The 15438-nt window shown below is 38.1% G+C and overlaps 1 pseudogene; it reads right to left on the reverse strand.

The window, feature by feature from the left end:
• Positions 1-1634: 1634 nt before the first annotated feature.
• LOC149237721 (uncharacterized) lies at positions 1635-2132 on the reverse strand (annotated as a pseudogene).
• Positions 2133-15438: the final 13306 nt, after the last annotated feature.

A 15438-nucleotide genomic window follows, 5' to 3' on the forward strand; every position in this document is an offset into this window, starting at 1 on the left:
GGCCAAAAGAAAAATCACCTCAAGGGAAATGGTATGGAGGAATTGTTCCAGAAGGATGAGTTGATTCTTGAGCAACAGATTATTGGGGAGCTGACTGTTGGGAATATGTATCAAATTTCTTAGTGGCAACTCATTATGCTTGAAGCATGCAAACACTTGAGATAGGCTCTCAAAAATAGGTTGTGGGCCATAATAAGCCCCAAGTAGTGTGGAATCTTTATAGACTCCGGGGGAAACATCGGTTAAGGTAGGAATGGTATTCTGAGGAGAAGTTTGATACCGAGGGCCATAGAAATTCAGTTGATTGGTAGTGAAGATCTTTCCATTATGGGGAAAGCATATCTTGCGAAAGACAAAAGATGCGACAATTGAAATGGCGTATGTGTAACTACGACCAAACAAGAGGTTATAATATAAAGGTGCATTGATAACTTCAATATCAATAATGATTTCCTTGCCAACAACAATAATGGGTCAAGACATTTACATCACAACATTTACAAGATATTTACATCACAACATCTACAAGACATTTACATCACAACATATGCAACACCATATCTATGACAAGCACCATACTCACTCACAAATTTACATGATAAAAAAATACATACTCATTAGACCTTTACACTTTATGAGACGCTTACAAGCAATTGCTTCACATTACATAATGACTAACAACACCTTCAACACCCTTTGCCATCAATGACAACTTTTCCAATAATCTCCCTCTTTTGGCATTGATGACAACACTGATTTAGTCCTCCCCCTTTTATCCCAAGAATCATTTCTTAGCTCCTTAAGAATTCTCCTTATTTCTTCTAACCTATGCTTACCTCCCCCCTTTGACATCAATTGAAAGGGGCTCCAAAGCATGTCAACACTTACATTTTCAACAACATACTTGACCTCATAGTTTAGGGCATTTATATTCCCTATTTCTTCACAACTTGTTACATTCCCTTCCAGCTATTAACCTTGTAAAAGTGTGCTCCTGGTTCCCAAATAGTTAAAGGAAACTTCTTTATACTTCAAACTTGTTATTCCTCATAACCAAGCTTATCTTTTGTGTGAGATAAGATGATCTCATACATATATCATAAGTCAAAATCTGGATCTTCTTGCAATTTAGTCTAGTCTATATTTTCTACAAAAGAGTTTCTACCATCAACAACCAACAATGGTGGCCATACATATGACTAATACTATGAACAAGTTCTTTGACAAGAACAAAATAGGCTTGATACTCTGAATACATTTTCAAATGATGAATATATTAAGACCAAATCCTTTCTTCCATAAATAGACACAAGGAAAAGTAGGCAATGTATAGACTATCTTGCAAGAGAGAATGCCACAAATGTAGGATTGAAAAGCATATGATGATTACAAGAAAACATTGTTACATCAAATATTCGTACGTTGAACTTCAAAATATATGACTGAAGAAGAATTTCTCTTTATGCTATGTAGGAATGCAAAAAGGTGTTTCCTAAGTTCCTGCTATTTTATGTTAATTTGATGAAGAGATCAACTTGAAATACTTTACAGGGCCCGTGAAACCTCAAAATATTAATAAGGCATTGATCAAGGATTGATAAGTCAACAAAATTAGTGTTATTTTGAACTAACCATTACTTCGCATGATATTGAAAATGATAAATCTCATTTTCATCAAGCACATCAACCTCTGCCTCACAAACATAACAACAAAATGGCTTGAAAACCTCATCTCTTAATTTCATTTGTAGCTTCAGGAACACTATTATAATATTTGTTGTATCGATTTCTTCGTTTCTTACAATCGTTTCTATTGTATCGATTGCCTCATGTTTTCTGCAATGCCTTGTATTCTATGGTCTTCCACAACTTTACAATTGATAAAAAACATGGCCTAATATTGAGTTACATATATTTCATGTCTTTGGTAGTCATTCCAAAGAGTCATAAAACACACTAGGTAGTTGAGCAATGCGTTAGATAGCTGCATTATCTTTTTCATAGCACCTAAGTCTCATCCTTGTCATCCATCTCTAGATCATAGAATTTTGGCTTCACAAGGTATTCTATTCATCATCATCTAAAACAATTTGGTCCATACCATGGGAGTAAGATAACTCTTAAAAACCCATGGAAGTCCACTTCTCCACCGAACCACATTCTTTGACACACATATTGCTCAAGCTTTTGTTATTGATTCCATGGAATTGAGTCTACTCAAGCTTGTATGCTTTGGCACTCTAACGCAAACACAAATATTATGGCATCACTGGGTATCCTATAATATTCTCTAGTTGTGTAGTTATCCTATGACATATGTTACTAGATAAGAAAATAGCAATGAATGTCTATGGTTACTAGACAATGGCTACAAGAACCATATCATAGGTGAAAAATATGGTTTTTCAAGTTTTGATGAAACAATTAAAAATAAAATTGTGTTCGGTGATCATAATCTTGTTAGTGCCTTAGGTAAAGGTACTATTATAGTTGTAACTAGGAAAAATGAAAAAAATACATTCTTTATGTCTATTATGTTCAAAATCCGAAAAAGAACTTGTTGAGTGTAGGATGAATGAATGAAAATGGTTTTGAAGTCAAGTGTAAAGGTCCTAGTTTCACAATTATTAATAGACCACCCAATCAAAGAGCCATATCAAGGATCCAGATGACCAAAAATATGTTGTTTCCTCTACTCATGATAATTTCAAGCATGCATTACAATATGCTCAGTTTGTAATATGTTTTGATGAAACTTGGTTATGGCATATTAGATACGTCCATTTAGCTTTTAACAATATTGATCTTTTGTAAAACAAGTTTATGGATTTATGTCTACATGTGATAGATGTCCATTGCAATCCATGTGAAATTTGTATCCTTTCCAAACATAAAGAAACGACTTTCCAAATGTTTCCAACTATTGAGCCAACATTCCACTGGAACTAATACAAATACCTTTTTGGTCTAATGCAAACCTAGTGAATAGGAGAATTTTTTCATTTTCTAACATTTATTGATGATTTCAGTAGAATGACAAGGGTCTTGTTCATAAAAAACAAATTTGATACATTTGGAAAATTAAAGCAATCCAAAACCATAGTAGAGAAGCAAAGAGAAAAGAAAATTAAAGTGTTAAGATCAGATGGAGGAGGTGAATATGATTCCAAAGAATTTGTAGCATATTGCAAGGATTAAGGTATCAAGAGGGAATTTACAAAAGGGTACACTCCACAACAAAATGGAGTAGCATAAAGATAATTTCAAACTATCATGAATATGACCAGAAGCATGTTGAAGGAAAATAATTCTCCTAATGAGGTATTAGGTAGAAGCAGTAGCATGTTCAATTTATGTTTTGAACAAATCACCAACCAAAAGTATCAAAACATAGTTCCTTTATAAGCTTGGAGAGATGTGAACACAAGTGTATCGCACTTGAGTATCTTTGGTTGTGTAGCCTATGGACATGTTCCATAAGAATTGAGGAGGATATTGGACGATAGGTGATGAGCCCCAAAAATGGACAATTATTTGGGCTCATTCAACCTCCTAATTTGACTTAATCCACCATTCTCATTAGTTTATTGCATGTTTTTTATTATATTTATGTTAATAGAGTGAATTTGGTTAGTCATTATGCCAACAAGTCTAATGGGTGCTTTGTGTAGCCTTTTTGGTCAACTTGGAGACAAAATTGAAGGTCTTAATGAGCACTTGGCAGCCAAATTCGTGGGAGAACAAGCTAGAGGATTTGTAGGAAGGTGTCCCCTTCATTTATGGGCCCTTGCCTCGAATTCTCCACCATCAGCTCGGAGTTCAAGGGCCACCGAATCAATCAGCACAAGGGCAGCCAAGCAAGTCAAGTAGGACTGCTGTTAACTCCAAGTCTTGGGCAGCCGAGTCCCTAAATTTTAGGAGGACTGTTGGGTCCTCAAATTGTATAAATAAGAAGGCTTAGGGCCTCATTTTGGGTTAGCCAGTTAGTCATTTTGTTAGCCAGTGGATGTTAGCTAGTTAGCCAGTAGATAGTAGCTAGTAGTTAGTCACTTCATAGCCTTGTTGTAGTCATTTTGTAATTCGATTTGTAGGCAATAGACTAGCTTTGCTCTCAGCTCATTCTCAAGCTCTCCTTGTGGACAGTTTTGATGTAACTCTTCATTCTTGATTAATAAAGATGAATCCAGCTTTTCACCAGCTCGAAATCTCTCTTGGGAGGCTGTAGCTCTTGGGGTTGGGCCCATCTCAAGCGCCCAGTACCTCCCCTGTTTATCTTTATGTGTGTTTGCTGCGTTCTTAAAATAAAATCTGCTCTTTAGATCTTGCTTTGTTATTTTGGTTGTTTTTGTTGGTTAAAGTAGCTTTTTATGTTTGGGAATCGATTGGTAGGAGTTTGTCATGCATTTAGATCTTTCAGAATGTTCTTGCTCACGTGATGTATATGGTTCTCTTTCCAAACGAGGCTGTTGTTCATTCATTTCATTGACAGTTAGATTAAGTTAGCTAGGACTTAGTTTGTTTGCAAGAATTCATTGATTCGGTTGAATGTGCATTGTGCAGGGCATCTCTATCACTCACTCACATGGTCAAGCTTCATCAGAGCCATCTGATTCATCCCATATCTAGGCTTCTCGCTTCACACCCATCCTCTTGCCCATGTAACCCTACCTTCTTCTCCATTGTTGTCTCAACTACCTTAAAGCTAGATCAGCCTTCCCCATATCATCTCACCACTCCATCCATCGGTTCCTGGGTCACTTCAAACCCCCATCCTACCTCCATAACCATCCATGCATCTTCCATCAATCACCCATCCTCAAAAATCCCATTTCAGAACATCTTGTAGAAATCTCTGAACATCCTGTAGAAACCCCCTGCAGACTTCCTGTAGAAGTTCATAAACACGGTTGCATGGCATCCAGACTTTGTGAAACTCTCGGAAAGAATGTTAGGGATCCCTTAGACCCTCTCTGTACCTTCCTGACCTCTTCCATGCATTTCTCCTCCTTGATCCACCTCTGCACAGTGAAAAGCTAGTTAAAAGCACATGCATGATAATTCTAATGACTTAATCAAAAATACAAAAAGATGTTTTCTTCGGATAGTGATAACTTAGACACATGCATTTTACCTTCCTAGAAGTAATGGCATCTCTTCTCGTAGTTTGCATTCTCATTTTTGCATCAGTAGGACTAGTTGGTAGAATTAGGGTTTGCTAGGGTTTGCTAGGGTTTGTATTTCTTTTTGGCTTTCAGTTTCTTTCCGCAAGTAGATTAGCTTCCTTTGAGTTAGCTTTCATCCATCAGTTAAAAAGCTTCTTCTAAGAGCTCATAGAAGTTGGCTTGAGCCCCTAGCGGACTTGTGCCAGCTGACCAAGTGACAGCTGCGGCAAGAGCTAGTACTTGTGCATACAGCACCGTCGCTTCCAAGTTTGTTACGAATTACCGGGTTGATAAAATTAAAGAAGGGAGTTCCAGGAGTTGTAGTATTATTGCTACAATACTGGGGCCCACCATCTTTTTGGCGCCGTTGCCGGGGAAGCGTCAGAGTATTGGTGATTGTTGCTTTTCTTCTATTTTCTTACTCTTGCCTTCTGCCAAGTAGTTTATTTCATTTCCATTCTGCAAAAGTAGCATAGACATTTCCTGCTTTCATAGATTAGCATTTCCCGCTTTCATAGATTAGCATTTCAATTCCACAATTTCATTTCTGCAAGCGTAGATTAGCATTTCAATTTCGCAAGCGTAGACTAGCATTTCATTCCTGCAATTTCATTTGAGCAAAATAGATTAGTCCTTTCCTGCTTTCGTTTCAATTCCGCATTTTCATTTTAGCAAGATAGTTAGTTGCAATTCAATCTATTTCAGTTTTGCAGGTAGAAGTAGAAAAAAATAAAAAATCAACCAAAAAGATTTCATTTCATGCCTTGTAGGAGTAGAGATAAGTTAGAAAAATATTTTCACAACACCCCCCTTTGCTTCACACAGCCAATCTTCTCTCTTCTTGGATGGTTGTGACTAAGAAGAACCCCTGGGTGGACATCAAGGCATATTTAAAGAACCTCTAGGGGAAAAGAAGAAGAAAACATTCCTTTGGAGCAAATGGCTACAAGTAGAAATGTTGGGAGCAACACCTTGTCCAAAGACGAATTTGAAAATCAGATCGAAGATTTCAAGAGTGATATGAGGCAATTTCTTGCCATGCAACTGGATACCTTGCGGATCCAAAAGAAGCAAGAAGAAGCCAAGAGGGCTTTGGCCATCTTTTGTCCCAGGTGCACTAGAAAGCATCCTAGGGACGAATGTCCAATGCAGTCCCTAGAAGTGTGTTTCATCTGTGAAGAATACCATCCTACGAATCAGTGCCCTTCCTTGCCTGGAATCAAAGCTGCATATCAGAGGGAAAAAGGAGCCACTGAATCACTCTACTATATGAACCAAAGGAGGCCACATGAACCTAGATCTTATCAGCAAGAAGTGCAAGGGACATCCAAGACCTATTATGACCCCTATCAAGCCACTTTCATGCCTTCTTGGGGTCCCCCTGCTCATATTTCCTGGTTCACACCTTCTCCTTGTTCCTTCATAGATCCATGTTATGCCCAACCAGCTGCTCATTCGTTTCACTCTTATGCTCAGCCACAGCCTCAATGGAATGCACCTCATCAGGGGTGGAGGCCCCAATACAACACTCCTCCTGCTTCTTTTCCTCCACCACCTGCTCATGCACAACCATCACCTCCTGCTCCACCAAGGCAACCCCAAATGCCTACCCAACCACAACCCCATCCACCTCCATCTCAATTACACACCTCCACTCAACTACCCATACCATTTCCAAAGCCATGCAATGGAGTAGCTCAACCCAATTGCAAAGCTGAGGCACAACATGTGCAAATGAATCCTTTTGAGCTCAATGATGTTCACCAAAGCTCAGGAAGAGTGTTGCAAAAGAGAGAATCTATTGACAACATTGAAGGACCAAAGGAAAAAGAAGGTTCCAAAGAGGAGATCAAAGAACCATGGGCTGCACTTGATGAAGAGAAGAGATCTAAATCAGAGATCGAGAGAGTTCCCTCATGGTTATCATCAAATCTTCCATGTATTCAAGAGAAAGATCAGCAAAAGGAGGAAGATGAGAAAGTCATGATAGAAGGTGACATGAAGAATGATCCAGATCAGCAAAAGAACCAAGGATATCAGAGCTATATTGAGATATGGTTTCAGACGGTCACTAAGTTGCAGCGGTACTCTCTTCCTCAGCTATGTTTGATCCCTTCAAGGTCAGATCATTTGGTCTCTGAGATCTGGATACCTATCAAAGCATGCATTTCGAGCCTTCACATCATTTTGTCACTAATCTCGATGTGCACATGGCTCTTATACTTCAAGTATTCTTATACTTGAAAATGATTTTGTTTTTCAAGTAGGGTAGGGTAAAAAAAAAAAAAAAAAAAAAGAGAGAGAAAAAATGAAAATAAGAAGAAAATAAAAATCTAAGGTGAAAACCTCCTCGGAGGTGCCTTAGGTTGGCTCATTGATTGAAAACCTCCATGAGGCGGTCAATGTGTTGGAAAGAAGAGAAAATAAAAAGGCAATAAGATCTTTGGGTGAAAACCTCCCTTAGAGGCGCCCAAGGCAGGCAATTAGGGTGAAAACCTCCATGAGGCGCCCTAGTTGTTTTTCAAAAAAAAAAGCAAAAGAGAAAAAGAAAAATAAAAATAAAACTAATTCCATTGGCTAATTGCAGGTTGCAAGAAGGACGTTTCATGACAGGAGGAGCACTCAAATCAAGGTTAAAGGAATTTTTCTTGTGCCTTCTACAGGAATCTCTGTATTTCTACAGGAAACATCCTGTAGAACCTTTGGACGAACCAAATTCAAGTCTAAAATGGAATCTGATGGTGGGAATCTGTTGATTAGGCCTACAAGCACTTGTGTGTCCATCCCTTTCCTTTCTCCATCATTTTTTCCACCTCATTGTGCTTCTCATTGTGCTTCTACAGGAACTTCCTGTAGAAATTGTGGGAAACTAGACATGGATTTCAAAAAGTGGTTTGGCGAACATGGTAGCTTCCTCGAGGGTTCAGAATTCCTCATGCAATCTTCCAACTCCTCCTCCATCATCTCCATACCTGCATCACAGCCCAAGCTCAGTTTTTCCTTCCATGCAACCACTTGCAAAAAGCCTTGAAGCAAAAAGACATAGAACAAATTTTTTTTTTTGCCATAACTTGAAAACCATGCATCCATTTGACAAACCGTTTTAAGGGGAATTGTACAAGGGTGATGGCAACATGCTTGAGTAGTTTCAGCCAATTCCGGTGCACGGTTTCCAAGAAATCAGCCTCCATCACCATCAGCCATTTTTGCGTTTTCTCCATATCCGTGCATCCATTTTAAAACCTGTTTCATGGGGAGATGCACATGGGTGATAGTAGCCTACCCCAGCAGTTTCAGCCGATTCCGATGCACGGTTTCCGAGAAATCGATCTCTGAAATCTTCAGCCATTTTCCATTTTTCTCGAAATCCGTGCATCCATTGATCACGATTTTGCTATGGGAGATGCATCATGATGATAGAAACATGCTCAGCAAGTTTCAGATCAATCCGCTTTACCGTTTGGGAGAAATGGCGAAAACAAGTTCTGGTTCTGTGACATTGCAGCAGCAGCAGCTTGAACGTGCAGATCTGAACGTGGAAACAAATGCATGCAGCTTAGATCTGGTCAGAGGACACCTACACAAGGAAAAGCAATCAAAAATCAACAACCAATCCCTCATGCAACCAAAGGATCCAAGTATGCAGCAGCAGAACATGAGCATGCAGCAGCAAAAAGCTTCACAAGCAGCCGTTCGACTTGCGGGTACGTGACTAAACTTGTTCCTCTGTTTGCATAGATCTAATCTAAAGCATTGCATGAATGAATGAGATGGTGAGATTCAGTTAGAAAGGTAGCAAGTCTGATTGCACTCATCCAGGGATCATCAACGCATGTGTGTAGTCAGTCACGGGGAATTAAAAATTAAAAAAAAAAATAAAATAAAATAAAAACAGACAGTGGTAACTCCAGTGCAACTGATTAACGGAAAGAGGCCATGCAGCTCATCACAGCACTGCCGTCTGCATGTGGCCACGTACGCTTGGCCACTGCACTCCCTCACCATGAATCACGCCAAAATTAAATGACGCTCGGCTGACTCTCACACCCTCTGTTCAACTGCAGTTACAACTGGAGCACGTATCCACCACTTCCAGATCAGTTAACCAATGGTCCTCTACAAGTTTTCTTCCTGATTTCTTAGATTTCTGTCGTTTTTAAAAAAAATCTCCCACCTATCACAATCTACAGGCGTTTCTACAGGAAGACAGAGGACTGTTTCTACAGGAAGCCAGCGAACTGTTTCTACAGGAAGTTTGAAAAGAGGGAGGCCAAAGGAGAAATCGGCCGAGATTTTAGCCAAGGAGGCCACCAGGGCCATCAAAGATGAGGAGAGAGATTGGTTGCTCAGAGGATGAGCAACACTTTCAGTAGGGGGGTGATGATGAAGCCCAAAAATGGACAATTATTTGGGCTCATTCAACCTCCTAATTTGACTTAATCCACCATTCTCATTAGTTTATTGCATGTTTTTGATTATATTTATGTTAATAGAGTGAATTTGGTTAGTCATTATGCCAACAAGTCTAATGGGTGCTTTGTGTAGCCTTTTTGGTCAACTTGGAGACAAAATTGAAGGTCTTAATGAGCACTTGGCAGCCAAATTCGTGGGAGAACAAGCTAGAGGATTTGTAGGAAGGTGTCCCCTTCATTTATGGGCCCTTGCCTCGAATTCTCCACCATCAGCTCGGAGTTCAAGGGCCACCGAATCAATCAGCACAAGGGCAACCAAGCAAGTCAAGTAGGACTGCTGTTAACTCCAAGTCTTGGGCAGCCGAGTCCCTAAATTTTAGGAGGACTGTTGGGTCCTCAAATTGTATAAATAAGAAGGCTTAGGGCCTCATTTTGGGTTAGCCAGTTAGTCATTTTGTTAGCCAGTGGATGTTAGCTAGTTAGCCAGTAGATAGTAGCTAGTAGTTAGTCATTTCATAGCCTTGTTGTAGTCATTTTGTAATTCAATTTGTAGGCAATAGACTAGCTTTTCTCTCAGCTCATTCTCAAGCTCTCCTTGTGGACAGTTTTGATGTAACTCTTCATTCTTGATTAATAAAGATGAATCCAGCTTTTCACCAGCTCGAAATCTCTCTTGGGAGGTTGTAGCTCTTGGGGTTGGACCCATCTCAAGCGCCCAGTACCTCCCCTATTTATCTTTATGTGTGTTTGCTGCGTTCTTAAAATAAAATATGCTCTTTAGATCTTTCTTTGTTATTTTGGTTGTTTTTGTTGGTTAAAGTAGCTTTTTATGTTTGGGAATCGATTGGTAGGAGTTTGTCATGCATTTAGATCTTTCAGAATGTTCTTGCTCACGTGATGTATATGGTTCTCTTTCCAAACGAGGCTACTGTTCATTCATTTCATTGACAGTTAGATTAAGTTAGCTAGGACTTAGTTTGTTTGCAAGAATTCATTGATTCGGTTGAATGTGCATTGTGCAGGGCATCTCTATCACTCACTCACATGGTCAAGCTTCATCAGAGCCATCTTATTCATCCCATATCTAGGCTTCTCGCTTCACACCCATCCTCTTGCCCATGTAACCCTACCTTCTTCTCCATTGTTGTCTCAACTACCTTAAAGCCAGATCAGCCTTCCCCATATCATCAAACCACTCCATCCATCAGTTCTTGGGTCACTTCAGACCCCCATCCTACCTCCATAACCATCCATGCATCTTCCATCAATCACCCATCCTCAAAAATCCCATTTCAGAACATCTTGTAGAAATCTCTGAACATCCTGTAGAAACCCCCTGTAGACTTCCTGTAGAAGTTCATAAACACGGTTGCATGGCATCCAGACTTTGTGAAACTCTCGGAAAGAATGTTAGGGATCCCTTAGACCCTCTCTATACCTTCCTAACCTCTTCCATGCATTTCTCCTCCTTGATCCACCTCTGCACAGTGAAAAGCTAGTTAAAATCACATGCATGATAATTCTAATGACTTAATCAAAAATACAAAAAGATGTTTTCTTCGGATAGTAATAACTTAGACACATGCATTTTACCTTCCTAGAAGTAATGGCATTTCTTCTCGTAGTTTGCATTCTCATTTTTGCATTAGTAGGACTAGTTGGTAGAATTAGGGTTTGCTAGGGTTTGTATTTCTTTTTGGCTTTCAGTTTCTTTCCGCAAGTAGATTAGCTTCCTTTGAGTTAGCTTTCATCCATCAGTTAAAAAGCTTCTTCTAAGAGCTCATAGAAGTTGGCTTGAGCCCCTAGCGGACTTGTGCCAGCTGACCAAGTGACAGTTGCGGCAAGAGCTAGTACTTGTGCATACAACACCGTCGCTTCCAAGTTTGTTACAAACTACCGGGTTGATAAAATTAAAGAAGGGAGTTCCAGGAGTTGTAGCATTATTGCTACAATACTGGGGCCCACCAATAGGATTGAAAAGTACATATTTGTTGGATATAATGAAGAATCCAAGGCTTAAAATTTGTACAATCCTTGTACCAGGATAAAAACTTATTTGAAGAGATGTTAAATTCCTTAAATATCAAGCATGGAATGATCAAGATAAAGGGACAAACAAGAATCAAATTTCTCCACATGCATTTGAAATACGTGATGCAAGAAAAGTAGAAAATCCACTACAAGGATTTCCATACCTACAAGTTCTAGATGAAGATGCAAACCAAGGAAGATAGAGTGTGCATAGTCCATCCTCAAGCAATGAAATTTAATTCACCATTCCATAGAAAACAAGAAGTTTTAGAGAGATTTATGAATAACTAGGTAATGAAAAGGTACATTTTCTTTACTGTATTTCCATCCAACACATTTTGAAAAAACATTAAAAAAGAAAGAATGGGTTGAAGCTATGAATGAAGAAATTGCAGCCATAGAGAGGAATGATACATGGAGTCTTGCAAATCTACAAGAACAAAAAAAATCATTAGAGTCAAATGGGTCTACAAGACCAAGGTTAATGAAAAGCGGGGAATTGAAAAGCATAAAGGTATATTGGTACAAAAAGGCTTTGCATAAAATCCTGGACTAGATTATGAAGAAACCTTCAACCTAGTAGCAAGATTGGAAACTGTGAAAACAATATTAATAATATCAGTAAAGAATCATTGGCTAGTTTATTAAATGGATGTCAAATCAACATTTTTAAATGATATCTTAAAGGAAGAAGTTTATGTAGATAAACCTCCAGCATATGAAATCAAGGGTCAAGAACATAAAGTTTAAAGGTTGCAAAAGGCTTTTTATGGTTTCAAACAATCCCTCAAAGTATGGTACAATATAATTGATTCATATATGATCAACAAAGGATTCAAACACAACAATAATGAACCCATTCTATATATTAAAACAAATATGCAAGGTAATATTATAATTTTTTATATTTATTTAATGATATGGTTTACATAAAAAGTTTACAGCTTGAAGGTTTTAAAACAACCACGGTGAAGGAATTTGAGATGACCAATCTTGGTCACATGGAATATTTTCTTGGAATAAAAGTTGAATAGGTTGAAAAGGAATCTTCAATCTTAAAAAAAGTATATGCAAAGGATAAATTTTGACAAGATTCAAGGTGAGTGTATGCAATCTAACATAAACACCAATTTTCCTGGGAACCAAGCTAAGCACAGATGACAACATTCTGGCAATTAATTCCTCTTTATATAAGAAGCTAGTAGGAAACCTGATGTATCTCATAGAAACGAGGCCTGACATAATGTATTTAACCAGTATTATATCCAGGTTCATGGAGTCACCAAAAGAAACTCATTGGAAATCTTGAGTTGAAGATCACTCATTTCATCTTTTGCACTACAAGTGGAGTAGACATGCCCAAAGCCAACTATTTGCTAACAAAGCTTCTTAACTTATTCCCTAGTGTTAAGAGAGTCATGATTTACCAACAAGGATGCTTTATCAGAGGGACCAATCTCTACATGGATGAAGATATGGTTGAGAGCAATCGAGGAGTTCGTATTTCAGTCATCTTCGATGAAATCATGGTTGTTACATTCTGTGACCCCTCTAAAACTCACCTCAATAGTATGGTTAGGTACTATATCTTTGACAACAGTGTAGCTACCCTCATTGTTGGAGTTGATCTCATATCTCAAGTGGAGAAACCCTCTTTCAGGCTGATATGGAAAACTAATATGGATATTTAACTTGATTGGTTTGCAAAATTACTTAAGTGTAAATGAGGAATTAACTTAATCAATGCTTAGGAACAATCATAAAGTTGAAAATGAAGCAATAATAGTAGAATATAGAGAATTAAATATAACATGTAATTCACCCAATGTTTGGGCTACATCTCTAGGTCCAACTTTCAACTAGGGACTGCTTCTATTAGCCTAAAAAATTGACGTTACATCAAGCATCAAGCCTTCAACCAACATAAAAAATTATATGTCTCTACTAGAAGGTGAGTGGGTTTCCCAGAACCACAACTGCCTCCAAAATATACTCCAAATTTGAGTTACAAATCCACCTTTTACAAACTACGTAGAGCTAATTATAACTTAAAATAGTTAAATCAAAGTTCTTTGTGAAAATCCTCTTCATGGCACAATGGAAAAACATTGATATATTTAAATGTTGGGGCGCTAATCAACTCGAGGTCAAGCCTGCAACATTGCGCTCCCTTCAACAATTTACATATCAAAACCAATTTTGATTTCCATACCAATCAAGGTGTCTAATCTTGGTTTATTGATTAGAAGATTGTTGCAAGTCATTTCTTTCTTGTGCGAGGTTCTAGGTTCGAGCTCATAGACTTTCACATTTGGAAATTTGTTATAACAAAGGTTTAAATTTAGTGCTTGGTGAAGGTTTCAGTCGATATATGGCTAGCACAATGGTTATGTTCATTTTTTGGTAACTTGGTGGGAGCTCAGTGATTCGACTCATGTTGACTCCATTTTGTGTTAAGCAACACTTTATATAGAAGTTCCACACATATGTTATTGAGTACCATCGAGCGGTCCAATGGTCATTGATGTGATTGCCCTCATCAAGATTCGCAGTTTGATTCACTTCTTGACCTTTCTACAACTACTTGATGGAACCTTCTTAGCCAATCGAAGGCTCCACATGGCAGCATATGGTTGGTCCACATCCTTCTACCTACTCAACACTACCAAATCAGCTTGTTAATTTGGATGCCATATCACTTTGCCATGTCATTAGCCCATGTCGTGTGCCACCTTCTAATTGGGCCACCTATCTACCATGTTGGCATAATCATTCTGCCATGTCAACAATACGTCATCTACCACATTAGAGCCAAGTCATTTTTCATATGGTAAACTACCATGTGTCCAATGTTTTTTCTCCCACATGTTCTGTATGAATGCCACTTGTCACTCTATATGGTTTCCACATGTCCTTTAAGGAACTGCCGTGTGGCACACCTCTAACCCCATTTTTTCTTGTCTTACAAAAACTTGAAAACATCATATTTTCCTCATATGGAGTTTGTTTAAGTCCATTCAAGTGGTGTTATAAAGTTCTTTTTGAGCACTATGCAATGGAAACCTTTGCATCAAGTTTTGAGACCTTCAAATTTTGATATATTCTGGATTCTCTAGTATCAACTTCTAAGACAATACTTCCCTATGATGATAGAGCCATTGAGGTAGATCTCACCTTCCATCTTCTTAAGGAAATTCTAGGACTTATCTCCAAGAACATATAAACAAGTCTAGTTGAGGCCTTTCAGTAGTTTAGAATCTCTGACAATAACTAACTATCTTGAATCATGATTGAAGTAAGTATCTTCTAAGCAAGGGAGGATCAAAGAAGTAGGCTTCGACAAACATCGATTGGATAAGTTTCACAATTGTGTGGTCCCTCTTGGTAGGATGTTGTCTAATGATGAAATTGACTCTTCTTCCATTACATTACATGGTCTAGATGGGGACAACAAAGAGTGAGAGCGAGGGAGCTCAGTCAAATCAGTGCTTGTAGTAATCCAAGGTTATCCTCAATAGGCTGTGTTGAATCAGAATGATGGAGCAATGGAGCAAACGTGAGAAATGAAATGGTGAATGAAGCAATAAAATGGACTAATAAAGAGATTGGAACTTTTTATCATATTAATTTATTAATAAAAAAGTTCATAACATGTAAGATTAAGGTTTCAAATTAATCTGAATCTTTTATGGTAAGCATCAACAAAAAAAATATTTAAAGAAATTAAATCTCCCTTATCCACCTTTTTTTCCTTAAATTAAATTAGAATTATAAAAACCTCACTACAATATCAAACACTTATTACCAAATAATATTTAAAAAATATATCATTA

This window comes from Pinus tabuliformis, chromosome 8, assembly GCF_031772625.1.
Source record: "Pinus tabuliformis cultivar Carrire ecotype Pingquan chromosome 8, CPIR1, whole genome shotgun sequence".
NCBI lineage: Eukaryota > Viridiplantae > Streptophyta > Pinopsida > Pinales > Pinaceae > Pinus > Pinus tabuliformis.